The 27,517-nt window shown below is 41.2% G+C and overlaps 1 protein-coding gene across 4 annotated transcripts in view; it reads left to right on the top strand.

The window, feature by feature from the left end:
• The window catches only part of MTUS2 (microtubule associated scaffold protein 2), a 263,855-nt gene that overhangs the window by 30,706 nt on the left and 205,632 nt on the right, over positions 1-27,517 (top strand). The window lies entirely within an intron of this gene.

The following is a 27,517-nucleotide window of genomic DNA, read 5'->3' as shown; positions in this document are numbered from 1 at the left end:
TATGTGGAGCATCTAAATATCTAAATTTATATGTTTTTGTAATGGTGTTTATAAAATACCTCTGTGATGTAGGCAACCACTGAATTAATTTACAAAATGAAGCTTTAAAAATAGTTTTTGCACTTCCACAACAGCATAAATATATTTGTAGGTAGTTACAACTGATGGAGCATTTGGGCTGAAGTGTCCTGTGAAGGGCTAAGAGTTGGACTCGATGACCCTTGTGGGTCCCTTCCACCTTCTGTGATTTTGTGTGATTCTGCTGGCTATAGTTTGGATGATACTTCTGGACAGAGGCATTTGGCTTAGTTTCTTACTGGCATGTGACATTAAACCTGGCAAGTCCAAAGAAGAATGTGTTTGACCCTGATTGTTAAAATTTATCCACCTTTACTTGTATGAGTCTGGCGGGTCTCAGTATATATTAATATTAGGAGGTTTTCAAATTCATAAGTAACAAAGTTCTACTTTTTTCTCAATTCTTAAGTAAAAGTAACCAGTGCTTGCACAGCCCTTGTCACAAGTTGGTGGGAAAATCCTTTACAAATGGGATTGCTGCCACTGAACTGTTGTGTGCATTGAGGAATGACAGCACAGGAGGTGGGAGCAATTTTGTCTCATTTTTACCACCTAAAGTTAAACTGGTCATTTAGGCTCACCACCACAGGGTGAGGTGCACAGTTCATCACACTCTGGAGCATCTTTGTTTTCTTTGAGAAATGCAGTTAGATAGCTTTATTCTCCTGCTCAGTCCCATGTTCTTGTTGCCTGGATTTTATCTTGTTGCCTGAGTTTCTTTGCTTCTAATGCTGCTTTTTGGAGACAGCTGATTAATTTTGTCTGAGAAAGAATCTGTTTTAATTTTGAGGAGGACAGCTTATGGCAGGGGCTGACACAGGAGGCATTAAGGGTGATGCTACACCAGGTCTGGCGCCCCACATCCTAAATATCCTCCAGTGCTCTCTCACCAGCAAGGTTTCCAAAAGCACCCCTGTGCACATGCCTTGCTCCAAGACATGCAACACCCACTTCATGCAGTTGAATGCTGCTCTGGTGAGCTGCAACACAGACCTCACTTTGTAGCGGGCAGTTCTGAATTGCCATGTGGCACATTGAGAATGTGGGCAATGTGGGCAAAGGGCGTAGTGTATGGATGTGACAAGAGACCTGGCCATGGTGTGGGTGTCTCAGGCAGGATAGAAGCTGTCCAGCTGGCCAGAGAAGGGCTCACCTGCAGAGCTGAGTGAGATGCATTTCACACAGCCAACAGATGGAGCAGATCTGACTTGAGGTGACTTGCACAAGGTCACTCAGCAGCTGGGTACTGAAGCTGGATACAAAAACCAGACCCACCTGCTACTCCTTAGGACACACCAGCTCCACAGCAACCAGACAACCTGGGTTAAACACCTCTGTCTTCATGCCCCACATGAGGTGGATCTGGGTGGGGAGTGCCCAGGAATGAGGCTGCACACATGGCTACACAGCCATGCCTGCACAATGACAGGAAAAAACAAATTGGCAAAAAAGGTTCTTTTCCTAGATTTTGCAAAACATCATGGCTAATATCCTGTTGTGCAGCAAAGGCAGCAGGTGCCTGGGACTGTGAGTGGTCATGGTGCCCTTAACCGATCCTTTACAAGCCACCAAACCACACAACATTTCAACATTTGTGAACGCTGCTGCAGTGTGCTCCTTTGCGTTCCAGTTCCTATGGAAACATGCTGTAAGAATGTCTAAAATAAGTACAGTGCTTTGAAACTATTATTTTGATCTTTCCTTCCCCCCACCCCCTTCCCAAAATCTCCTTTACCACCTTTCTGGCTGAATTTTTAATACATTAAAAAGATTATTGTCATTATCTGGAAGAGTGTGCTACCCTGCTTATCCATGTGTCTGTATCCTGGGATCTGATGGATCCCAGGTTCTGACATTGAGATCAGCTCCCTTCCCCCATCCTCCCTGCTCAGTGGGGTGGCAGGTTGTTGGTGCATGTGTTGAACATATATAGATGTATAAATCAACAAGCTTTTTTCCTGCTCTTTTTAGGATCTAGAATACGGCTGTGGGCTGTTTGGAACAGCCCTGGCAAAGGAAGTTATTTGTTCTCCCCAAAAGGGTGCTTGTGCTGGTAACTGAAAACAGGGCTGGGTATTTAAAGCGCTTTTTCCCTGTGCTCCTGTGGTTTCCTTCTAAAGCTTTTAGCTTCCTAAGAGCAGAAGTCTCCCTGACCTTAGTGATGTCTAAGATTTTCAAACAGACTCATTTTCAACATGACTCATTTTCAAAAACTACTTTTGATGAGTGAGCTTTAGGAAAGCTAGGGCTAAATCCTACAAAGGGCTAAAAAACCTTAGTTAGAGCGGGGTGCTAATTTTTTTCTCATTTTCAGGCTTCTGGCCTCTTGCAGTACTAAGCCTCAGAATCCAGTGCTAGATACCAGAAGAGCTGGAGGTGCATGTTGGGCATTCAAGGGGGAAGCAAGCACTTAAATTCAGAAAAGTGATTCAGGAGTTTTTGGGCAGTGCCAAAACCTTTGACACCCCTATATGCTGGACATATATATATCCGAGAAGTATCTGCATTCCCAAGGCATCTTCTGGGGATCTACATCCCTTTTGTTTATGATCCTAAGTGTGGAGGCAACAACAAAAGCAGGTTTGAAATACAAGGGAATTGACATTTGAGCATTATTTTTTATGATTCCACATCCTAGACAAAATAAATTGTACAGAGTTACAATGATTTGGATCTAGCAAACATTATGCTTTAACATTAAACTAAGTCTTAGCAATTTGAGAAGTGTAGGTATCTGAATCCTATTCGAAATCACCAGGCCAAATTTTGCTCACAGGGTTCCTTCCTGCCAGTGAGCAGCTGCTGTGTAATTATGCATCCTGATTTATATTGCTGAGTGCTTAGGCTTTGTATGGCTGTTTATGTGTTTGTGGTAACTCTAGTGGCAACACCAGATCTGTTTTATTTTGGTGCAACACTGAAGGCCAGTAGAAAAATTATGAGACTAATCTTAACAGACAGAATAAAACTTTATAGGCTATTTTCAGAGTTGCTATAATTTTGGCGTTAAACCACTCATTAACTGAGCAGTCAAATTTAAATGGAAATGCTTGTAAAAAAAAATAAATTGTGAAGCTTGGTATTTGCATTGCATTTCATATCTGCAAAGATCCTTCCTTACTTGAATGACAAACACTGGGTCCAGCACTGAAGTGAATACCAAGAGAGATGAGAATCATGAACTGTGGAACAGCAAATCATAAAGAATAATTGCTCTGTTTTAACGTGAATAGGCAGGGCTGAGATTCTTTTTGTAAGGGCTCTGTTTGAACTGCTTTTGAACTGGAGCTGAGCCACTGTAGATGTAACCTTTCTAACCCAATTGATAAGTTCATGTGTATGCACAGTATGTAGGTCCTTCACATTTATTCTGAGTAGCCCAGAAAAGAATGCAGTGAGACTTCAAAATATTTTGCATTTCAACCTTTTGTTGTATCTGATTTCTCTCTCTCACACTTCCTTGTTCATCTATGCTGGAAAAAGCCCTCAATAAGGTGCATGGAAAGCTGATAAATGTGCATGGAGAGGTGATAAATGAAGCACTAAACAAACAGCTACACTTGTGAGAGAGCAAGAGGCATTTAGAGATGCCCTGCAGGTATGAGGGACAGGATCTATGAAATAGGGAATTACCTACACCTTTAGTGCATCATTGCAAATTTGTTTAGCAGTCATGAGAATTTGGGAGTTATCTTCTATTTGAGAAGGGCAATATTGCAATGATTTAAATTATAAACCAGAATTATTCTGGCTTATGTCATTGGATAGTATTAAATCCTGGCTGTAGTAAAGTAATAGTTAAACTCTCTTAAGAGAAAACCAGAATTATTCTGGGTTATGTCATTAGATATTATTAAATCCTGGCTGTAGTAAAGTAATAGTTAAACTCTCTTAAGAGAAAAATCATAAGTTATCATGGAGGTAATGGACTCATTAGGAATGTACATGTGGTTCAATAAAGGAAAATCACAGAATATAGAAGTGACTTTTAAAGGTGACTTATTAATTTTGACCTTGTATTGATATGGTTTGTCAAAACATAAATTGCTTTGTGTTGGAAGGAACCCTAAAGACCAGATAGTTCCAACTCATTGGTAGGAGCACCTTCTACCATCACCTCCTACTCTTACCTACCACACCAAATAAATTTTCTGAGGCCCAAGTAACATCAGACATACCTAAAGTGGCATCAAAGGTAATGATAGATGGTCATACTTTAAATTGGGATGTATTGTCCGTTGGGTTCCCACAGGAATTTATATACAGAATGTATTTCCCATTAAGTCTGGCTTGTGAATACAAAATTCAATTGAATTTGAAGGTAGTACTAGACTGGGAGGCATTGCAAGCTCTGCTGAGAACAAAGAGAAGTTTTTAGCTGGGGAACTAGAAATACTATATTTTCTATCTGTAAAGATAAACAAGCAATCTGTGGAAATGATCTGAAAATACATAAACAATAGTGCTAGGAAGGAGAAGAGGTTCAAGTTGTCATCTTGTAATGTGGTATCTCTTGATGCTGGATAAGGATTTACTAAGGACTGTTCCAGACTGAGCATGACACTAGCTCATGGCACTGTTCATTCAAGGCCCCTTGGGAAGACAGCAGCCAAAAACCTTGTTTTTCTTGTGGCACAAGTGCCCCTGAAACTCTGCTGGCACTGAAGGCTCAGTGAAGGGCAGTGGCTGGTCTGTCACCACAGTGAGCTGCCACATGTACTGCAGAGGCTCTCCCTGTTCTACATCCAGCTTCCATCCCAGTGTTCAGTTTTAGCTCCTGCTGGTGGAAAATGGAGATAGGAATGGAATTAAGCATAAGCAAAATGGGTGGGGAGCCACAGTATGTGGGGATGGAAGGGCACCACCATGGAGTCCTGTTAAATGGGGTGGAAAGAGCAGGAAAGGAAAAGGGAACTGCCTGTTCTCAGAGCCACCCTCCATAAACACGAGTCTCTTAGGCCACGGTGGTTAAACTGGGTAAGCAGAGGGACAGCAATCAATGCAGGTTTTGATCTTGGAATAAATTTTTTGCCAATCAATACACTTTGCCTAATCAAGCATCTATATGCCTTCAAGGATTAACATTTCTGTATTTAATTTGTCTGCCACAGGATAGATTACAATAATTTCCTCTTTAACTTTGCTTCTGTGTTTTCTCAGTTAAAACATGATGTGTGTTTTGTTGTCTCAGAAAATGCTTTTGCACATCCTAATGTATATCTTTCTGTGAACCCTTTCCCAGCCACAGAGAGCACAGGTTTTCATGGATGCCCTGGGGAATTACATTGTAGAGCATCATTATGTTTGAAATTTCAGACTTCTTAAAGTGAACGCACACTCTCCTCAACCACATAAGGTGCTTGTTTTTTGTAGTAGAAGGATGGAGTCCTTAAAGAGTTTCTAATAACAGAGCACTAAACTAAGTATCAGGAGGTCATCACTGCTTCTCTCTTTTGTCCACTGACAAAGCTTTTTGCTGGGGTGTTTCTTCCACATGACTTTTGATTTTCCCCACACTTTTTTTCAACTCATCCTACTTTAACTTTTTGAGGTGATGTCCATTTCTTACTTTGTGTTTGTATAAAGCCTACAGCACTTGACTGTCTGCCTGTGAACAGCTAAAAATGAGGGCTTATTTGGAGACACTAGAAGATAAGTGTTTCAGGGGGTTAAACATAGTAAGTAGTTGAGAAGAGAAAAATTTTTTTCAGTTGGGCCTAAAATGCTGGCCTGTTTCAAGAAGGAAACTTTGATTTCTGCTAGCAGAAGTAGACTGGATGTAGTTGACAGGAATTCAGCTGGAGAGGATTACAGTCATTAAGAAATACCTCTTTTGCTGAAATGTGGTTCTTCATGTTAATATAAAACATAATTTGCCATTGATTCCTCAGAAAAAGCGGTTTTCTAACATTTACAGTTAATGTGTGTTGCTTCAGATGTCCCTGGCAAGAAAATGTAGTTTTAGTCCCACACTGTCTGGGATTTGCCTCCCTGCAGCAGGTCCATGGCCCCAAGCAGAGACTGGGGCACTTCTTTTGAAAATCTCCCCCAGCCTGTTTCTCTGATGAATGGCTGAAAGCAATTGCAGTGAAAAGAGGTTTGAGGAGTGCAAGAAGGAAACAGGGACATCGCTGCATCCAGACTGGTGAGGCTGTGAGGAGCCATGGGGACAATTTTTACCTTCTTTTGCTTCTCTCTGCTTCTACAAATGGTGTATCAGGCTTTGTTGGATTGTGCTAGATGTTTTCAGAGCCCCGTGGATGCTTCTGTAAGCATTATTATTGCATTCTTCCACGTAGGCAGAAATTATGGTAGAAGCCAGTGCATAAGCATATCTTTATTCAGTCAAATCTCAGCTATTTCCTCAAATCCAGCTGATAAAGCTAAGCCCAAATTATCCTTCAATCTCCAAAGCACCTATCAACCTCTCTGCTTATGCCCAGACCAAGTACTTCAAAGAATTTAAAAAACCCTAAAAGTTATATCCTATGGCCTGTTTCCTTCCCCAGGGTATTTCATTATAGGATAAGTTGAGAGAAGGGGAGAGGTTAGCAAATTTTTGTGGTTTTGATTGCACACATTTGGATCAAACTGTTATAACATTTTTCATGAGATCTGCAAATTGTTTTTTTAAACTAAATTTAATCCCTTTGAGCATTTGCGCACTTTATAGCTCTTAAATGATGCTTAGACTACAAGTTCTGTCACTGTTCATGAAAAGTAGGTTGTCTTAATTTGTAAGATCATGAGAATCTTTTAAGCCCACTGGCTCTCATTGCTGCCAATGGGATATTTTTGCTTTGTATTCCAGCTGGAGGAAGATAATCTCTATTGCCACTGGGTGTAATGTACCTTTAACTGTCCTGCAGTCCTGCATCCTACTTTAGTAATGGATGCATTCTGCACTAAGCTGTGACATTTTAATTTTCTAAGCTGTTTATTAATTCAGACACTGAATAATTAAATAAGAGAAAGAAGCACAAGGAAAACCTCTCATAGAAGACCATCAAAGAAGCTGTGTATATAAAAAAGGATGCAGACCACAGGGCAGACTGCAAACATAAACAAAGAGCTACAAAAAATCCAAGGAAGTCCAGAAGATCTGTTTCAAATTATGCACATACAGTGTCTTTAAGTGAGTGATGCAATACCCTCTACAAATTCTTGCTTTGTACTTCTAAATACAGAACTTGGAGTTACAGGCTGACGTAGTAAAGCAGCATCAGTAACCTGCTTTCTACTGTAAGATTGAATAAATATGGCACAGTGTGTTTTCCTAAAATGATTTTTTAAAACACTATCTACACAGCTAGCATGCAGTGGTGCTCCACCATATTTCCATAGAGAAATCAAAGAATAACAAAGGAAAAAAAAAAAAAAGGCAGTGCATTTTGAGGGACTGTGAGGAAACAAACTGAAATTTAAGTGTTAATTGCCAAAAAACATTGTTTCATGTCTTTGGGAGAACAGCAAGCACTTTACGCTTTCTTCTCCCCTGGTGTTTCACTTTTTGTACCAATACAAAACTACAGCAATGTGTTTTTAGTCTTTCACTTCTGTGTATTGCACCTTATCTTCTCCTCAGAGGTTTCCAGAGAAAACAGGTTTCAAAAACTTTGATAGGGGAATTAATCAGATAAATCTGCATGGGTTTTCATCTGATTTGTACTGAAATGACACTATGTGCAGTGCTGTGGCAAAGGCACGAGATACAATTAAGACTGCATAGCCCTCAGGAAGTATTAAGGTTTAATAACAATACTGAAACCTGATGTGCCATTCCCAGCCCTGTATACAGCATGGCATTTGGATGCTGTTGTAAGTGTGCTTCGAAATGAGTCTCTGCTTGGTTATGCAAATTGTTCTTGTAGCAAGGAACCACTATGTGCTGCAAAATTAAAACTGGGAGGAAAAATAACCGCTGTGGGATAACATGCAATAAATCCACTAAAGCTGCTGGCTCTGGTGAGGTAATGTCTTGTCCCTCTAAGGGTGAAACATTTCTCTATTGAATCATTACAGTTTTGCTCAGAAACATCCTACTGCTTGAACTGCTGTGGGAAGAACAGTAATGTCAAGCAGATATCAGGTTTTCCCAATAGGAACAGCCTGCTGGGAAATGAGCTGCACTGGTGTGATGGTGTAAAATGCTCAGCTGCAGCAGCTCTCTGTAATTGCTATTCCCTTCTGATTCCTTTGCTGAATGTACAAAACTGCTTCTCACAAACAGATCTGAGAACAAAATCCTTGACTTGTCACCAGTGTAATACTCTGCATGCTAAGCTGGGGTTTCTGACTAGTTTGCCTTCATCGTCTCTTGCAATCACTATTTGAAATTGAGTCTGTCATCTCCTGTTATAGTGCCAAAGCCTGACACTTGAGAGCAAATGCTGCTGTTTCAATCATTTATGTTTAATTTTTCATGATGAGTGCAGTTTATTAATGCCTCCCCAGGTAGGAGACTCTGCTGCTAATCACCAAGGAAATGTTTTCTGCCTGCACAGGACACATGTGCACTCTGCATCTTGGCTCTGTCAGGCATCTGAGCTGGGTGGGATCAGTGATGGTGGCTGCTGGCTGCACCAACAACCTCTTACTACCACTGCTGCTTGAAGAAAGACCTGCTCACTTTTCTTCTTGTAGCCCACCCAGCTGCCAAAAAAGTCTGTTTTATGAGGACACTGTTGAAGGAGGTCTGTAGTCCTGCTTGCACTGATACGCATCACTTCCAGAGAGGAGCACTGTGTTTGTGTGGTATGAACAAAGGGCAGGCTGGGTTTCGTTCTTCCATGTATTCTTCATTGATGAGTAGTTTAGTCTTAATTTTCAGCAATTGGCTTGTAGACCTACAGCAAAAAACATCTTGTATCTTCCATAATGAGTTGTTCTAATTTTTGTGGATTTTGGGGGGTTTGTTTTTTTTGTTTATTTTTGGTTTGTTTTGGCTCTTTGTGGTATATGGTTTAAAATTATGGCCATTTTAAGATTTATTTTCTATGATGGTGTTGGGTTGAGAAGATTGGTAAGGTTTATCTTATTTTTTTTGGTGAGCTTATATCAAGACAATTGAACAGCATAGCAGTTATTATATTCCATTTAAGAACTGTTGTATGGAGTGTTCTGGGATTTGCTTAGAAGGGGTTGTTTTGAATGCATACTTACTCCTTAGAAGGGGTTGTTTTGAATGTATACTTACTCCTTACATAATTTCCTAAGCTGTTGTTTAGCCCCACCATTCATTTTTTAGTAATAAGTCACACAGAATTCTGCTCTTCTCTTTGATCCTGCATTGTTTGCTGGGAGGATTTTCAGTAGCAGTCTACTGTACTCAGAGTGGCGCATGTAAGGGGAGGAATTAGAAATGCCTCATCATGGGTTTTTTTATGTCTGCTTGTGCTGAAGAGTGGTGGCTTATATAAGAGAGATAAGACAGTAAAACCTCTCCTATGATAAAGCAAAAGAAAAAGTTGCATGTTATGGGGACTGTACCCTTTACCACCATAGAAAGAAGAGGCTGCTGCAGTGTTCAGACCTGCCCAGGCTGCTCCAGTACTTTCCTCTTAGGGAATTCCTGTTTCAGAGTGAGGGAGTCAGTAAATAGAGCAGCACTGGCAAAAACTGGCTGAAGAGTTGGCTTTCCAGAGTGTGCAGCTGGTTGTTCCCATGTCCTTATTTCCCCAACCAGAGCAGGGCTGGGTTTTGGGTTCTGTGCCTGTGGAGACTCCTTAGTGGCTGTGAGGTATGTATGGGGTGTAGGTTTGACTTTCTGGGGGCACTCTTGGAAAGTCTCACCCCACAGGGAATCAAGGAGGAACACTGAGATCTTTGGCAGTGACTTGGATGGGATAATGAGACCCACAATGATGGTTTGAGAAGGGGCTGCATGCAGGGCTCTTTTTCTCCATGTGCTTTATGGCATACTGACTGCAGAGCAGATCCCATGAGAAGATCAAGGTACACATGCCTTTCCATAGAGGGCCTAAGGTTTTTAGAGCTGCTGTAACTAAATTTAAGAGCTTAGTTTGGAAAACAGAAGTTTAATCTCAGGGCTTGACTCAAGGGCTGGCATAGCTCACATAAGAAATCCATAAACGGTAGCAATTCCTAAAGCTTGCCCTGAGCATGGTCAGGATGTTAGGATCTGAACAAATATAGCGAATCAAGCCCTTAGGACTTAACTGAGGCCCAAAGGACTTAAAGAGCTGCCAGTCCTTTAGACACAGAACTGTGTGTCCCCACTACAGGAGGCAGGTATATGCATGAAGAACCCCAATTCTCGGTGCTCTAGAGGAAAGATTATGAGCAGTCAAGAAAATCTTTAGTAGAAACACAAGTGTTGCAGGATGTGCTGTTGCCCACACCTGGGTTGGTCAGGACTTGTTGGATCATAACCCTCTTGAACACTGGTGGTAATTCCACTTAGCACTTGGATGTCTGTACTTGCTATTTCAGGTCATATCATGGGCTTCCAAACCAAGAGAACTGCTCTAAAACCTCTTTCTCCAAGAATTACAGGGACTTTGTTTAAGTTCTGCAATATTTCAGATTCTTTTGCCAGAGTGGAAAACTTGAAATTTTGTTCCAAATTAAAGTATGAGAATTTTATTAGAGGTAATTGGAGTGGCTCAATGTATTTGACTTTCTGAAGAGTTGCTGATGAGGCATTTTAGTGTGAAGTTGGGATTTGTGACTGGGTAGTATTTAATCAAGCTGCGGTGTGTATATTTGAAAAGGATAAAAAAATTCTAACTAAATGGAAACCTGGTTCTAGGGGTAGTGAGAATTTAGCATTTCCTTTCAGATTTTGGTATTGTATGAGCTAAAGAAGCAGTCTACAATTTTTTGACCTTTACAAATTTTGACCTAATCTGCTTTCTCAAAATAAATAAATGAGAAAAGGCAGCTGAAAGCTTACTTGTGGGAGTGAATGGCTATGACACTTTACCTTTTTTCCACCAGGGCAGGGGTAACTCCAGTAGATCTTGCAATTTTCTGCAAGTCCTGCAGATTTGGTGTGGTCCCCTACAGTTACAGACACCAATGTCACAACTTTCACTGAAGATGGAAGCCAAGTGTCTAGCACTCATGATGAAGAAATCAAAAATATGATTAAGAGTCACCCAAAGAGGGAGTGAATCCAACCCTGATGCAAAGTGTTGTGTTAAAAATTTGTAAAATCTAATTTTTTAAGCTAGGCTGTGATAATCACAATTATTTTTCAGGATGGTGACATGCTGAAACAAGAGGTCTTCTGAGCTCTTGGGAGGTTTCCTCTGCAGACATGGAGGGTAGAAACTTATTCATTTAAGTGAAAGCTTTCACTCTTATTTAATCTCGTGCCTCCTGGAGCAAAGTTCTGTAGGAAAAACACTGACATAACATTCAGCAATTTGTTGTTGCTCTGTGGGGATTTTTTGCCCCCCAAAATTGGTCTTGCCCATCTCCTTTGTGTTCAGGGAAAATTAGTGAGCTGCACTTATTGCAGCAAATCAGCTGAGTCCTCACCTCCTACTTCAGGTCAGCAGAATGCAGAGTCCTTATTTTGGGCTATGCCCACCTTTGTCCTGGGATAAGGGCAACGAAAGTAGATTGATGTCCGTGTTAGACCTCTTCTTAATAGTTAGGTGTGTTTTATACACAAAGGTGGAAAGATTGTTTTCAAATCAGCATGTCTTGAGGTTTTTGCTGCAAATGTTCTGTTCAGAAAGTGACGGGCCTCACTGATCTGTGTGAGGTGTGTAGGACCAGCTAGAGCCAGGAAATGGAACTCTTTGGTTTTAGGAGTACCTTGTATTATTGAAATATAAAGTGCACACCACATACTTCAGCAGAGTTAAGCAGCCTGTGTGCTAGGGGAACACTTCCAGCAATAAACCTGAGCTGAATAAATTCCTGTTTCCTGTAGGTGGGGAATATCCATATGACACTGATGAATTCTGCTGGCTCACATGTCGGAGTTCTATGTTTAATGTTGAAATTTAGTTTTAGAAGGGATTTACTAAATCAGTACTGTTATGGATGGGGAAACACGTAAGTAAACAGAGATTAATTGATTCAGGAAAACTGAGCTCCTTGCTTGGAAGAAGAGTGTGTGGATCCTGTAATGGATGTCTGAGTGTCAGGGTAAAATATTGATGATTATTTCTGTGGTTCAGGTCCCTGGAATGAATGAAATTATATCTTACAGAAGAAAATTGATTTGCATTCATTTCTGTTTGGGATGCACAATTAATAAGAGAGCTATTTATCCAAAGACACAATACTGTGCCTCTTTGTATTTTACTGTAATATTTTGTGTGTTCAATTTCTACAGTGTTTTGCCCAGGATCTTTTAGAAAATTACTTTCATAAATACACAAGAATGAGCAAACAATGAAAAAAACTCACTTCTCATCTGATCTCATCTGGTACTTAATTTAAAGTGCCAAACCACCAGGAATTCAGAATTAGTAACACTTCACAGCTAATACTGACTTGTTAAAGATTTCCAATTTTAGAGCATCCTACTGTATTACAGGGCTATGAACTGAAATTTCAGTGCTAAATTGTAAGTGATCCAAATTTTTCTATCTATGTATCTCTGTTTTTGAAGAAAGAAAGACAAAAAATTGAGGATCTTTTGATATGAATGCATAGAAAGATAATTAGGTTTATTTTCTTTTAAAAGCATTTAATATTTCATGCCTCCTGCCAGGCCATCTGGGACTCCTTAAAAGCACATATTTTCAGGAGCTGACCAACATGTTTCTGGTGTGGGGTTTTGTTTATTTTTTTTCTTTTTTTCCCCTCAGAAAATGCTGATGGGTCAAACTCACAACTCTGAAGTTTGGATGAATTTTTAATTTTATAGAACATTCAAAAATATTTTGAAACTGGACCAGGATACCCCTGGAGGTTCAAAATAAAAGAATATAGTTTTGTTTATAATTTTGGGGAGGTTAGAAAAAGGTAATTATTATACCAAAAATACAAGTAAAAGACAAGATCAAGAAATATTTTGGTGCTATTAAAAATATTTTATTCTCCTAAATACTACAGTAAAATATTATTCCTTGAACATTTTAATATCAAATTCATTTGCTTCTTAACTTGTGTGTCAAAAAAAAGGATTCTGTCCCCAGAATTAAAAATAACAAAGACTCAGTCCATTGGGACTCTGATTTTGACATTGATTTTAATGTGGAAGACAGACTGGGATCACTGTGAGGGGTGTTCTCATGAAGCTTGTGACAATTATAATAAGTATGAGATAATGATAGATGAATATGGAAACATACAGATGGCAGCTGGTGGCCCATGAAAGATGCAGGAAGCCACATCCAATTTGTTGTATTGGTTCAGACAGGTTTATTGTCCATCAGTGTACTGTGTGGAGCATATTGCAAGTGTCTGGTTGCTCTGTCTTCCTTCCCTGACTGATTTCTGTCTGGACTTGTTCTGCTAGCAATAGCTTATCTTTAAAACATGTATCTTATTGGCTATGTACTTTTGTTATTCAGTTTGGGCCATGTCACATTTCCTCCACTGAATAATGAACCTTTCTGCTCAGCCTGTCTTCTCCCCTCCTTGAAATGAAGCAGCCATTAGTGTTTTCAGGGGTTCAAGTCCACCTGGGTACCACATGGTCTGTTTTCCGTGGGTTTGGAATGGGTTGCCATGGGAGATGCTGCCCTGGGGCCATTGCTGAGGGTCCCAGCAGTACAGGGACAGCACAGGAGCACAGGGTGAAAGACTTGACATGGGATCCTGTTTAATGGAAATAATTGTGTGGATGGCATTGGAAATCAAAACCCATGCCTTTTGCCAGCTGGTTCAGGTTCATACCTGCTGTGCCAGAGCTCCTCAGTGTCACTCCTGCCAGCCTGCTTTTAAATGGGAGGGATATTTCGGGGCCAGTGGTTTTCCCTTTGTACTCTAAGTGTTTGCTGGAGAACCTCAGCTCTGCTGCTGCCATTTTGCTGCCAGCAGCTCATTTCAGACACAGGTCTGGTATTGATTAGAATTGATTAACATTTCTATAGTGCTTCTTCACGCAGAGCCGAGTGCCATTGAGGCCACTTGACAGCTGGTAATTTACATCCTGAAGGGTAAAAGGTCTTGTCCTGAGTAATCCAAGGGATGACAGCGACTGCTCTGCTCATGGGCTGTGGTGGTACCTAAGGGTCCTGAAGGAGGGGCTCTGTGCAAAGCAGAGTCCAGTGTCCCCATGCTGAGTGTCTCGGAGACCTTGCAAGGCGGAGAGGAGGAATGGAGGCACATCTCTGCCCTTGTAACTCTGGGTCTGTATCTGCTGTATCAGAGCAGCTTCTGGAAAAAAAGTGTGTGAAGAAAACAAAATGTGCATTGGACATCCGTCCTCTTCTAGAAACTTAGCTCTCATTTGAATAATGGAAAGGTGTGAGCTCCTGGAACGAAGCATTTGCAATGAAAGTGGTAATCCAGTGATGCAGTTTGTGATCTGGTTTTGAAAAGACTGGTGACAACATTTGTTAGATTTCTTGCTAATTTCTTTCTTTATTTGTATTTCTGATCTTCGCAAAAAACCCAGAAAAACTCTTTGAGGCAACTCCAGAAGCAAAATAGAAAATGTAAGGTGCATACACAGAAATCCTTCAAGCTTTACTTGTACTTGCTTTTGTTTCATCAGGCATATTCAAAGTCACTTGAAAGATTTTTAGTTTTCTTGTGCTCAATTTCTTTATCCAAAAAATATTGGAAATGTCCTATCATTTCTCCCCTCTTTGGAATTTTTCAGAGGACAGAGATGTGACTAGCTAGCATTTTCTTTCATTCATTAATTGAAAGCCTGGAAAGTTTTGATCATTAATAAGCATATCTTTTCTTCCAGCTGTTTCTATGGCATACCTAAAAGACAGAGGTTAACATTGCTGCAAAACAGTTTTAACCCATTTAATCAAAATGATTTCTTTCCCTCAAGCAGAGGTCACTGTTACGGTTGCTATCATTCTTGTTCTTCATTCATCAAGAGGGTCTTTCAAATAAATAGTGCAGATAAGGACTGCATTTAAAGGAAATGCAGCAGCCTGTTCTTTGAGGCACTCTATGCATTATAAAGAAGGAAAGAGTTCTAGGGGCTAGACTTAATCAAGTACTCCATGTGTCTGGGTTTACCCAGGCATATCCTCTTCTGCTTGGTTGTTCAGGGCACCCTGAGAGCTCACAGGTGGTCTTACCTGGCCCCAGTTCCCAGAAGGCTGTTGACACCATGGCACTCAGGAGTGGCTGCACACATGCTTTGGGCACAGGTGCCTGTACATCCATCCTGGATTTCTGAGTGGCTGTGGGGAGCCCTTATTTTCATGCCATGGCAGTTCAGCCTCTGTATCACCATTATTGATGAAGTGCCTGTTCTCCCTGCTCCAGCTTCACTGCCTCCAGGGACTGTGGGCCCAGGCCAGGTAGGGCATGCTTCCATCTCCAGCTGGCCTCCATCTCTTCCCTTTCCAAGGCAGCTGCTCCATTTCTGAGCAGCAGTGCTCTGTGCTGCTTGTGCAGGCTCCTCAGTCAAGTCCTCCCAGCTCACCTGCCAGGGTCTGAGCTGGTAAGTATCCTACTGCTGATTGCTACTTCTGAGCCACTGCACTGTGTGCCTAAATAAGACATTTTTGAAAGTGCTTTGCGCTTAAATGACTTGTCAGTTTTGCTACAGTTAGCTGGTATTATTTGTCAGGCTGGGGTCGGTTCTGGCATATTGCATTTGACTCTTCTTCATACAGGGTGCTGCAATACCATCAACAACATTTGCAAACACTATCTGCTGTTTGGCTGGGCAGTAATGAAAGTGCTGTGATGAGTCTGAACTGGGGGGCAACGAGGGAATCAGGAAATTATGCTCACTTTAAAGGACTTGAAAATTCATCTGGGAAGCATCTTTGCAGGTGAATGGAATAGCAGTCCATTTGGTTAAATTTGCCTTGGGTTTGGGGATATGGAGAGGTCGTGGTAAGATTCAAATGCAATTACATCAGCCATTCAGAATGTAATAGTTTCCAATACCACATATTCTGCTCAGTACTGCCTATGCAAGTAGAGGGAAAAAAATAGCCTAAGGGAATGCCCACATTTTCTTAGAGAATCAAACCACTCATTTTGAACAGGTGTCTGTGTTCTGTGTGTGTGCATGTGTAATCCATTTCTTGCAGAGCCAGACAGCCAGCTATTATTCTCTGGAACAGGCAGAAGCTAAAATCTACTGGGGACTTATGCTGTGCTGGTCCTTTTATGACTGACTGACTACTATCTAGGTGGATATATTTTACATCCCCCTTGTAATATAAAAATGTCTACTATAAAGTATATAGGAGGCAGCAACCATAGATAAGATTGTAAAATAGTTTTCATTACATAGTTTCCTGGATTTAGGTGGCCAGCATGTAGTGAAACATTTGCCTTTCTAGATGAGAAATTCCAAATGTGGCCCATGTCCAAAGATGACAACCTGATTTTAGAGGTTTTACAGATTCACTAAACAATATTTTTGAGAGAGGAAAGTGGAAAAAGAAATGTTAGCATTTAAAGGGATTTTTAAGATGCTTCCCTGGGAAGGTGGGAATAATTTGAAACTTTGAACCTGATGGCCTGATCATGTTTGCACAGCAGGGGGTTCAGCATGCTACAGATTTTGGGGAAATGATATTAATGATCATTTGAAAACCAGCTGATGTTTGTATGCAGCACAAATCCTGTGAGCCCTGCTGTCAGTCTCCATGGGAGTCAGGTATGCTTGCAAAGTCAGTCAAGTTTTATAATTAGCTGCCTGATCCAGTGCACTACTCCAAGCTGTCTCAGAAAGCTTTCCAACAATTTCAGGGGATGCAAGGTCATGGCAAGCAGACCTTTTTCTTGCCCAAAGCAGCTCGAGCCCTTGTGCTCCCTGTTGGCTGTAGGGGATGAATGTCCTTAAAGTAAATAAACTCAGCTCCATATAGGGAGTTCAGAAGAGCGTTTGAAGATTGGTGCCCTGTCATCTCAGTGGGGATGTCAGAGCCCTGGAAACTTTTCTGTGGAAAAGTCTCCAAGAAGGCATGCTCCATCCTCCTCTCCAAGTCTGCTGACACTGCAGGTGCTTGCAGATCCATGTAACCCCACTGCAGGGAATCTCTATTAAAGTTGCATAGTGGAGCTCTCAAAGCCAAATACAAGTCAAGAAAAAGGTTAAAGACACAGTTTTACTCCCCCCATCCCCTTCCCACCCTGTATTCATTCTGTTACTTTTCAGCTGCCTCACTGCAGCACATTTTTTTTCCCTGGGAAAGCACAAGTAGGTTGGAGGAGAGTGCCCAGGGAAAGCAGAGATGCCACTTGTGCAAATCCCTGTCCCCAGGGACTGCCCTCAGGATGCACTGGGAGCGGTGCCATCGCTCAGTGAGCAGCGTGGTGGGGAGCTGGGAGTTACAGGTCTGTTTTAAGGAGGAGGGACCAGGTGGAACTGCTGCATCTCCAGAGAGGACAGGGACTCCCAGCCTGAGTGCAGAGCCTGGGTGGCTGCTGCTCTAGTGGGAACAGGGGCTGAGAAGGAGGTCCCTGTGAGCAGTTGAGGGCCGGCTGGCAGTGTCAGCAGAAACAAATCTGAAAGAGGCATGCAGGGCTCAAACGTGACTGATTTCTTGCTGGGAAGGCACATCACATGCTTCTTGCTTTAGGGGGTTACTCAAAATTAATTGATATGTGTGCTGGGGTGCCCTTGCCTGTGCTGGAAGAGTTTATTCTGCAAAAGTCTGAGGGCTGTGGTGTGGGGAAGGATGGCTGCTGATGGGGATGGAGCATGGCCAGCATGTCCCCTCCTGATCAGCTGCAGCCTTGTCACCAGTGCCCTGTCCCCAGAGCTGGTGTGCATGTCATCACCTGGGCCAAGACTTACCTATGGAGACTGCTTTACATATGTCTCAGAAGCTGGCTGGGAGGACTTGCTGTTTGGCTCAGTGTATTAGTGACTGCTGAGAAAAATGTCTGGCTCCTCTTTTCCTTACAGCCTTGTGAGCAGAAACATTTAGAGAGCTCATTACTGACTTTCTCCCAGCTGGCCCTGGGGGGAGATCAGGTGGTATTTGCTTCCTTCAGGGATGAGTTTTCCTGCCCCTTATTTACTGGGGCACATATCCTGTGAGAGGGCTGGGCTTTCCCATAGCTGCAGCTGCAGATAGCCTGGATGTCCCCACCACAGCAAGGCCCGCAGGCTGGAGAGCTGCAGTGGTGTGCTAAGAAGAAATAAACTAAGGAGTTATAAGCTAGTCAGTGTCTGAGGAGAATCCAGAAGTAGCTTGTGAACTAACCTGAAGATTTCTGCATGACACCCAGTGTGTGGCTTAAACCTGCCTTCTGCTGCTTCTGACATTTGATGTGCTGGTGCACCATCCATCTTCCTCCTGGTCATCTCTTCTTAGGCAGCAGCCTAGGCAGTGCAGGGTGCTGTGTGTGACCTGAGGACTTGCTCCAGGAGCCGCAGCTGAAGTAATGAAGAGCACATCAGCTGTGTTTCTTCCTTTCACATGGAGTGCATGCTGCTTCTCTGGACCCAATGAGGGGATTTGGTGCTGAGAAGCACCTCAGTGCAGGTGGCTGCTGACACTGCTGGACTCTTTAAGCAGCACTTGCTTTTTGCACTGATGTCAACAGTCGTGCTTCTAAAAATAATAAGAAGTTAAACTCTGCAGATGTATTTTCAGAGTCTGTTTCCTATCATACAGATCACATGTCTGTATGGGATACTCAACATTGTCTCCAGCAGAGCTTATCCTCTGCATCAGACAGACATTGAGTATCCTTTAGGAAGCCTAAGCTAGAGGAAGAGGAATTGCTTATGTTTAATGCAGCCAGTTAGCCTGAAGCAATCCACCTGGCTACAGAAACAAGTTCTATGGGATGCTACTTTTGCTCTCTTTAAGTATTTGGGGAAAAGCTGAAGCATTCCAGTGAGGTTATAGCCAAATGCTTATTTTAGTCACCGGGTGTAAAAACTACAGGGATGAAAAAAATAGATGTTTTTTGTCTTTCTTTGAAGAATTTATGTCCTTGTTTTAAAAAGAACATCAAAACTGAAGGTGCAGAAAGAAACCATGGAAATAAGGAAACACAGTTACAGACACTGAAGACCTCAAAGAAAGCCTGAGAGGTGGCTTGATGTCATATATAAACTCAGCCATAAAAGGATAGTGACAGTAAAAGAGTGGTGAAGAGAGGACTGTAAAGGACTAATAGTTGAAAGCTGATACCATTGAAACTCCAACTGGAAGTAAGTCACTACTTCTATGGCTCAATTAGGGAGCTAATGAATGAAATTTAATAACTCCTCATATACAGAGGTCAGACCAGATAATTGGTTCATTCCTCTGGGCTGATGTACCTTCCATGGTTTCACCAAGGAAAAAATATGTAGTAACTAGCAAATGTGTTTCCTCAACTCTGAACCAATTAGAAAACGTTTTCTGTGGTCTAAATGCGGTTTCAGAGTGTCAGAATTTTAGAGGCATTTTTTGCTTCAATTTTTGGTAAAGTTATTCTGAGACCAATTATCTCTGAATTATTACTGTGTGCAATTTGGCAAGCATGCATTGATTTTAAATAGATTTAAGAAGATCTTTGGAAAATAATATGAATGAAGAATCTTTTAAAAAGCTAACATTTCTGAACTGAGCACTAGTTTTATCCTTTGGGAAGTTAAACAAATTATTTTGCTTTCAGACTGGTAGAAATCAGGAGTAATTAAACTAAAGTCAGCAGAGTGGACTTTTGTCAGATTGGATGTAAGCTAGTTTGTATTGCAGGCCACCAACAAGGGTTAATGTTCATATTGTTAACCCAACAAGGGTTAATGTTAATGTTAAGGGTTAATGTAAAATGTTCTCCTTGTGGGTTTTCTGGTTTCAGCTGTTTATTAAGACTGCTTAAATTATTCATGATGTATAGCGTATAATTTATCTGATAAATTTGAGTTCTTTTTCTATCAGTGAAAATTTGCAGCCTACCTCCAGATGCTGGAAAGGAAGGATTCTCAGCCACTGAGTGTTTGTGGAGTTCACTTGGACTATCTGCATTTTGCAGCCTGTGGGCTGGTAGCCAGTGGGTCATGTTCATCACGTGTCACTGCCCCAGCTGGGCTTAGGCATGGCTGTTTGTCCAGCAGGATGAATAGGCACACCCAGGGAATCAAAGTCCCTTCAGAGAGGGGCAGAGAGTAGAGTTCTTCTTGTTATTGGGGTTTGCAAGACCCGCAGGGCCAGCTCTGTCTCAGCCCCTGGATGTGGGCAGTTCTTGGGTTGGACCAGGGTCTCCTGCCTGTCTTCTGCCCGCTCCATCCCCAGCTTTTCCCCTCTGGGGCCCTCACCCTGCAGTGTCCAACATGTGGAGTCATGGTCACACTGGAGCCCTGCTGCCTTTCCCTGCCAGCTGCCCATCCCTGAGCTCCAGCGTGGGGCTTCCTGCTGTGGGAAAGCAAAATGCCAGAGTCTGCTCATGAATGATCTTTTTCTTGAGTGCATACATTCACGTGCGTATATCCATATGCACGTGTGTCTCCACAGTTACGTATTCATAAGGAGTAATTGGTAACCAAAGTCTGGGGAGTGCAGGAAAAGCCTCTGCTGCCTGGCTCTCCTTCTCATAAATTTTCCTCCTGTGTGAGGGAGGGGAAAAAAAGTGTGGGACGAGCATGCATGCATTCATTGTTATGTACAGGGGGAATTTGCATTGCCTGGTGTGTTTGAATTAGTACATTGATAAAAATGTGGTTTTGACTGTTTGGAATGGTTACACTGAAGCACTGCGCTTTGTGTTTCTCTTGCCTTAGCCTCTGTGAAGCAATTCTCAGAATAGCCTCAGACATGGAATGTCTGAATTTAATTACTGGTAACACTAGAGATATTTAGTCCCATTTGGGGGAGGAAAAAAGCACAAATTTTCAGGAGCGGAGGTAGCTTGTAAAGATAGCAGCATTGAGAAGTTTGTTAGCTGGTCTGTAGTAATTAAGCTTATTTCCATAGCAACATTATCAGTTTAGCTTCAGAATTTAAAGATTTTTGTGTGCCTGGTAATTAGAACTAATATCCTAATTTTAGCAGAGATATTACGTTTTTGTTTGGCAAGAGCCTTGTAACTAGGCAAACTGATTGAAGAGTGAAATAATGTTCTATTTTTCTTGATTTCTCTTTCTTGGATCGCTTCAGACTGCTTAACCAGCTAAAAGCAGATCACTGCACTCTTCTTTCTCAGTACATAAGACTGAATTTACCATTGAGGAGAAATGTATATATGTCTATATCTATGTAAAATGTGGTTACAATTATAAAAGCTTGCCTATCTGTGCAGTCCATAGCAAAACACAAAGGCAGAGCCGAAGTACAGCAATTAAGGATTCCCATACAGTTCTGGTCTAAATTACTCCAATATAACATGGCAGTGACCTCTTTCTCTGATGAGGGATTTGAATGGGTTGCTGCTGAGCCCAGGAAGGGAGAGTATCCTGCCTGCTCTCGAGCAAGCCATGGTGCTGTGCTGCTGGGATCTGCAGGGAAAGGAGGCCCCCATCCCATCTTGGTCTCACTTCTCACCAGTGTTCCTTGGTTTCCACGAGGTCTGTGATCCTTTCCAGGGCAGAGTGCCATTTTTCCACTGAATTTGGTGGAATGACTCCAGTTTATACTATTTGGCCCCATATGACCAGATTCTGCCTATTTCATATAACCAGCATGGCAGAATACACTATTTCATAATTATATACATGTCTGCCTTACAAATTAAAACGTAAGTTTTCTACTTACTGATGTTGTCCATGAAAAGAGTTACGAAGAACCAAGCAGCCTCAGTGTGAGAAGATGGGTTTGTGTCCTCCATCCTAATCCCTCTCAGCTCCTGCAGCATGCCATGTTTTCTCTGTTTTCCCAGCCTGGTGGGTAAACATCAGCTCAGGCTGTGGCTGATGTGAGTTAGGTGTGTGGGGACAGACAACAGACTGTTGCCTCCCAGGGTGGGCAAAATACTCCTCTCTGTCTTCTGTACCTACCCAGCCTCTAATTTTCACATGACTTCTGCCTCTGAGAGCTCTTTCTTCCCTGAATCCAGCTGTCAAAGTTGCTTAAAACTGGCCAAGAGGTTCAAGGGTGGCTAAGGAAGGAAGGATTGACAAATGCCATACAATGTGATTTTGTAATTCTCCATTTCTGTAGAAGCAAGGCTAAAAACTCTGCAGTGTTTGGACAATAAATCCCTGCATCTAGGCCGAGTTCATGAGGACCAATGGGTGGATATCTACCCACTGGTTCAACATGCTTTGGAGGTATTTTTAAAGATTTTGTTTTTTCCCTATCATCAATTTGTTTTTTAAATTCACTGTTTAAAATAAGGCTAACATTGGAAACACACCACTTTTGAGTGGCTAAGCAGGTTCAGCATATGCAGGGGTATATAGTGGAAAATAGCATTAGAAGACTTGCTCCTGTTGCTAATGAGTTCTGAAGGTAAGAAAACAGTTAATGTATTCATAACAGACTTAAACTCAAAGATTTGTAAATAATGTATGAATTTCTGTGAGTGGGAAGCCAACTACCATAAACCTTGGACCCAAGTAGAAAATAATTTTGTAGCAGCAAAGGACTTTGGATTTTGCAGATGCAGCAATTCAGCTATAATCCCCCTGGCAGGGGAAAAAAAAATTATTTAGTCAACTTACCATGGAATATCTGTGGACTTATAATTCTGTTTTTATGGCCTCCTGGCATTCTATCACAATTTGGCATCTACTTTCCCCTAAGGAAAATGAAACTCCTTGCAGTATGACCAGTATTTTGCCAACTTGTATTTATCTGTGAAAAAAATACTATTATAAATCTAAATTAAAGACAGGAGAGAAACAGGCTGTTGGCATATGACCTCCCTGTTGGTGATGGATTTGTGTGTAAATTGGCAGATAGTAACTATTCTTAGGAAATACTAGTGAAATAGGCAGACATACTTTTCATGCGAATCATGGTGGGCTTTGGGAGTCTGGAGCACTGATTTCTTTTACCATGGATTTAAATGAATGAACTACTGTTAAAAGTATGAAAAAATCCATGCAAATGCTTTTTTGTAAGATTGCAATAAAAATCAGAATGGCTGGTCAACAAAAAGCAGTGGCAAAGGGGACAGCTTATGGACTGGATTCAAGGGAATTGCCTTTGTTCCCAGTTGAGCTGTTTTTATAAAGGTAAAATGAAGATGTGAGCAATGCATTGCTGTAACCAAGACCTATTCCAAAGTCTGAGCATTGATGGCAACCTTTCTACATACAGTGAATTGCTTACAGTAGCATTGCTTATGCTCCATAAGAACAAAATGATTGGAGCATCCCCAGAGAAAGGCAATGGAGTTGGGGAAGGGTCTGGAGCTCAAGTCTGAAGAGGAGCAGCTGAGGGAGTTGGGGGTGTTTAGCCTGGAGAAAAGGAGGCTGAGGGTGGGATCTTATCACTCTCTACAACAGATGAGACTTGTAGCCAGGTCGGTCTCTTCTCCCAGGTAACAAGTGACAGGACAAGAGGAAATGGTCTCAGGTTGCTTCCCGTAAAGGATGGTCAGGCATTGGAACAGACAACCTTGGGAAGTGGTGGAGTCACCATCCCTGGAGGTATTTAAATGATGTGTAAAGTGGTATTTAGTGACATGGTTTAGTGATGGATTTGGCAAAACTGGGTTAATGGTAGGACTCCATGATATTAAAGATCTTTTCCAGCCCAAACAATCCTTTGATCACTTTGATTGGCTCAAATAAGGCAATTTTGGCTCTAGGCGGGGAAATGGGCAGATGAGTCATGGTGATGAGAGACAAGAAGTGCTGGTTGCTGGTTCTGTTGTTACTAAGTTTGTGTGAGGACACAGCAGCTCTCTGGTAAATTCAGCCAAGCTGTCTTCACTTGGGAAAGTTTTCCTCCTTGCTGGGAGCCACACTCTTGAAGGAGATGGAGGATTTGAAGCCCCTTGCTATCAGACAAACTATGATCTTCCTTTAAAATTCACTTTGGGATTTTGGACCTATGTTACTGCATTGATCTGCAGCTCCTGTGAGACTGTATAATGTTATTCAAAGTTCCTAATTATTCCCAATTTTAGTAGTTGGTAGGGAGGCCTTTTAATATATATTTTTTATTTGCAGTTTTTATTAACATACTTTGGGTTTTGAAGACAATGGTTGAGTTAATAGTTGGAGATATATTTTCTTGAGGTGTGTTTCCATGTCTCTTGGCTCCAGGAAGGGGGTCAGTACAGAGAACAAAGAGATTTCTTCCCACTGACCTCAAAATTTTGGTAAGGTAATGACCAGATAATTATTTATGAGGATGTGGCAAAATAAATTAATTTTATGACTTAGTTTGGCCCCTTGTTCAGTTAAAATTTGAGATCTAGAAGTTGTGTCTAACAGCGCTCATAAGCATAATTTGCAACCCTCAGTTTCAAAAGGATATTATGAACCATCTATGGACATTTCCTGATTGACAGCAAACAAGAAATTGCACTTCTAAAAATTCTGCTTTCCTAGGAGACTGTATCCACAGAACCTTTTTCTCAAGTGCTGGTGCCCTTAGCAGCAACACATATCTTGTTGAAATGAAAGAGCAGCTGAAAAATTATATATGTTTATAGTTTCAGTTATTTCAAAAGAAGTGGGTCGAAATGTGTCTTTTTGCTCATGAAACATAGTAATATTTTGCCTTCATGATTAAGATAAATCACCTTGGCTATCTTCCTGTGATAACTACATATTAGGACTGACATTTAGGTACAAACTGGTGGGAATCTGGTCTGCTGCATACAAATGAGGAGGCCCCTATGCAGAAGCATGTCTTTGGCCTCTCTCTGTGTGATTCTTACACCTCATGCATGAAAAACAGAATTGTGAAAGGGTTTTTAGGGCTGCAGTATGTTGTGGGATTTATTGTGCGGAGTAGTGAGAACCGGAAAGCCAAAGTGGCCTATCATATTTTGTCTGATAAAGGGATTTGTATGGCCTGCTGCAAAAGGTAAGTGGAGCAGTTTTTCTGCCTTAATGGATAGTGCATAGCAGTAAATATGAAAAAAAAAAAAAAGAGTTGGCAGTGTTTCTTTGCTTTAAACTTTATAGGTAGGACATAATAATCTACAATGCAAAATCAAATAAGGTCTTTCCTCAGGAAAGATTCCTATGAACTGGTGCAGAATATGGGGTTTACTTTTGCTAGATGTGTTTGGGAGACATTTTTTCTATTCTCTCTGCACTGTGATTGAGTGGACAGAGGAGTTAAGTTCTGTTAAATGGAGAAGGTGAAAAGTAAAGGATAGTAAGTGTTTCTGGCCTGAAACGGATGAATTGTGGGGAACTGTGAAGAGAATTTCTTTGAAGATTTAATGGAATATTAGTGACTGGCATTTCCTTATGGTGCCAGGAATAGGATGGTGAACCCCTGGATCAGAGTTAAAATCGAAGAGGAGGCTGTCAGCTAGGAAGAAAAGCTACCCAGGAGGCCCCAGACTTGGGAGCACTTGGACGCGCAGCCATGGATGCGCATGAAAGCTTTACTTTATCTCTTTCCCCCCCACATTCTTGTGTAAATCCTTTCATTTTGCAAGGCTGCCCTGCATTGTTGCAAGGGAACATACTGCTGGATACAACCAAGTCTGCTCACAGGTAGCCACCCAGAAGGCAGAAAGGTTTGCAAATGTCAGCTTCTGTCTCAGAAGAGAGTGGAGGCATTAACACTGTGTGTTGGTCGCATGACTGGAAGAAAGGGAAACTCGTTGGGATCTGCTCAAAGAGTGATAGCAGGAAACCTGCTAAAGTTAGGGTACCTGCTAAATATAGAGATGTGGTCTGATAACATTTAAACTTCATAGTACATGAGAGCTGTATTATGACTTAAACAGCATCCTTCTGGTCACCCAAATTAAGTAGCTGAATTGAGTGTGTTGTTGCATATGGTTGCTGAGAATGTACCTGATTCCCTTTCTGTTTATTTTAGTTTTAAATATCTCATATATGAGAGTATTTGGCAGCTCTTTCTTTGCAATTCATTGCTGTATTGTTGACTCATTGTCCATGATAAAGTGAAAGGGAGATGAACTGCAACTGGCTCTGTGCTTTTCACCCTACATGATCTCTGAATGCTTGACATGACCGTGACCCACTTCAGACACCACTGCAATATGTACACTGAGTAATTGTGCAATGATTGGCTGGGTTGAGACTACAAGTGAAAAACACCTAATGAGCTTGCAATTCCAGTAAGCTTTTAGTGAAGCAGTACATTGGTAATTCTGTTAGTGTTTGTTTGTGGAAACACAACAAAAAGAGAAACTGTTTGTTTCTCACAACAGCTTTGAAGAGCTAAGGAAAGGAAAGCATTTTCAGACCACAGTAGTACTCAGTTATGGTAATTTAAATGACCACAAAAGATAACTTGTCAGGTAGCAACTTGGCTGGTTTAGTTTTAGAAGTATTATTCAAGAAAATGGTTGGATTAACCTGGAAAAGATGGACTAGAGAACTAGGAGGTTTATCTTCAGCTAACTACCAAGTTATGTGTTTAATACTGGAAAGAAATGTAACAGTAATAAAACTCTGGTCATTGGTTTTTGCTTCAGAGCAATTACACTGATGTTAATAAAATCAGTAATGGAGATGGAAAGGAACATCTGCCCAGGTATTTTTAAGATCTACATTGCTGCAGAAGAGTTTTGTTATACTGTCTAATAAAAAGCAGCAGTGCTTAGTTATATCAGTTAAATCACTTAAAGGAACTAAAATACTGGTAACCTTCTAATTATTGAATAAATTAGCATAAAGGAAATAAACTATGCAATCCTGGACTTAAAAGAAGATAATTTTATTAGAATGATAATTTCTTTAATTGTTTCTTTTCTTACTATTCAGGTGTGATTTTTTTTTTACAGCTGACAATAAAAAAGATATATGGAAATCAAACCAATTATTAAAGAAAGTGTAGTATGTAGAAGTAGTTGCTTGCTCTTTGATCCAATAGATATATTTACTTTAAAATAATTTATGAAGATAAGTGCATTCAGAGAAGTTCTAAAAATGTTGTCTTTTTCAATTCATATCACAATAGTGCTTCCATTAGTAGTGTTCCACATTCCAGAATTCACATATTTTCCAGTAAAAATCCATGAAGTCATGTTAACAATGCAGCAGGCAAGAATTCTGTGAACTATTTCACAGAAGAAATTGTAGAGGTGATATTTTAAATTTTTTCCTGTTTTGTTATTTTGGCTACTGCCTTTTTGTCTCCTTTCTTAGGTGGGTTTTGTAGTGGCTGATTGCATTATGAGAAAGGATGTGTGTAGTCAGAGCAAGAAGTTGTCTTTGGTAGTCTGACCATGAATCACAGAATATGTCAAGTTTGATGGGACCCACAAGGATCATCGAGTCCAGTTCCTGGCCCTGCACAGGACCATCCCC

Source organism: Agelaius tricolor, unplaced genomic scaffold (genome assembly GCF_023055355.1).
Source record: "Agelaius tricolor isolate 1412-34295 unplaced genomic scaffold, bAgeTri1.0.p SCAF_9, whole genome shotgun sequence".
Taxonomy (NCBI): domain Eukaryota; kingdom Metazoa; phylum Chordata; class Aves; order Passeriformes; family Icteridae; genus Agelaius; species Agelaius tricolor.
Note: the sequence above shows the minus strand (reverse complement) of the source record. Positions and strands in the feature narration are given on the sequence as shown.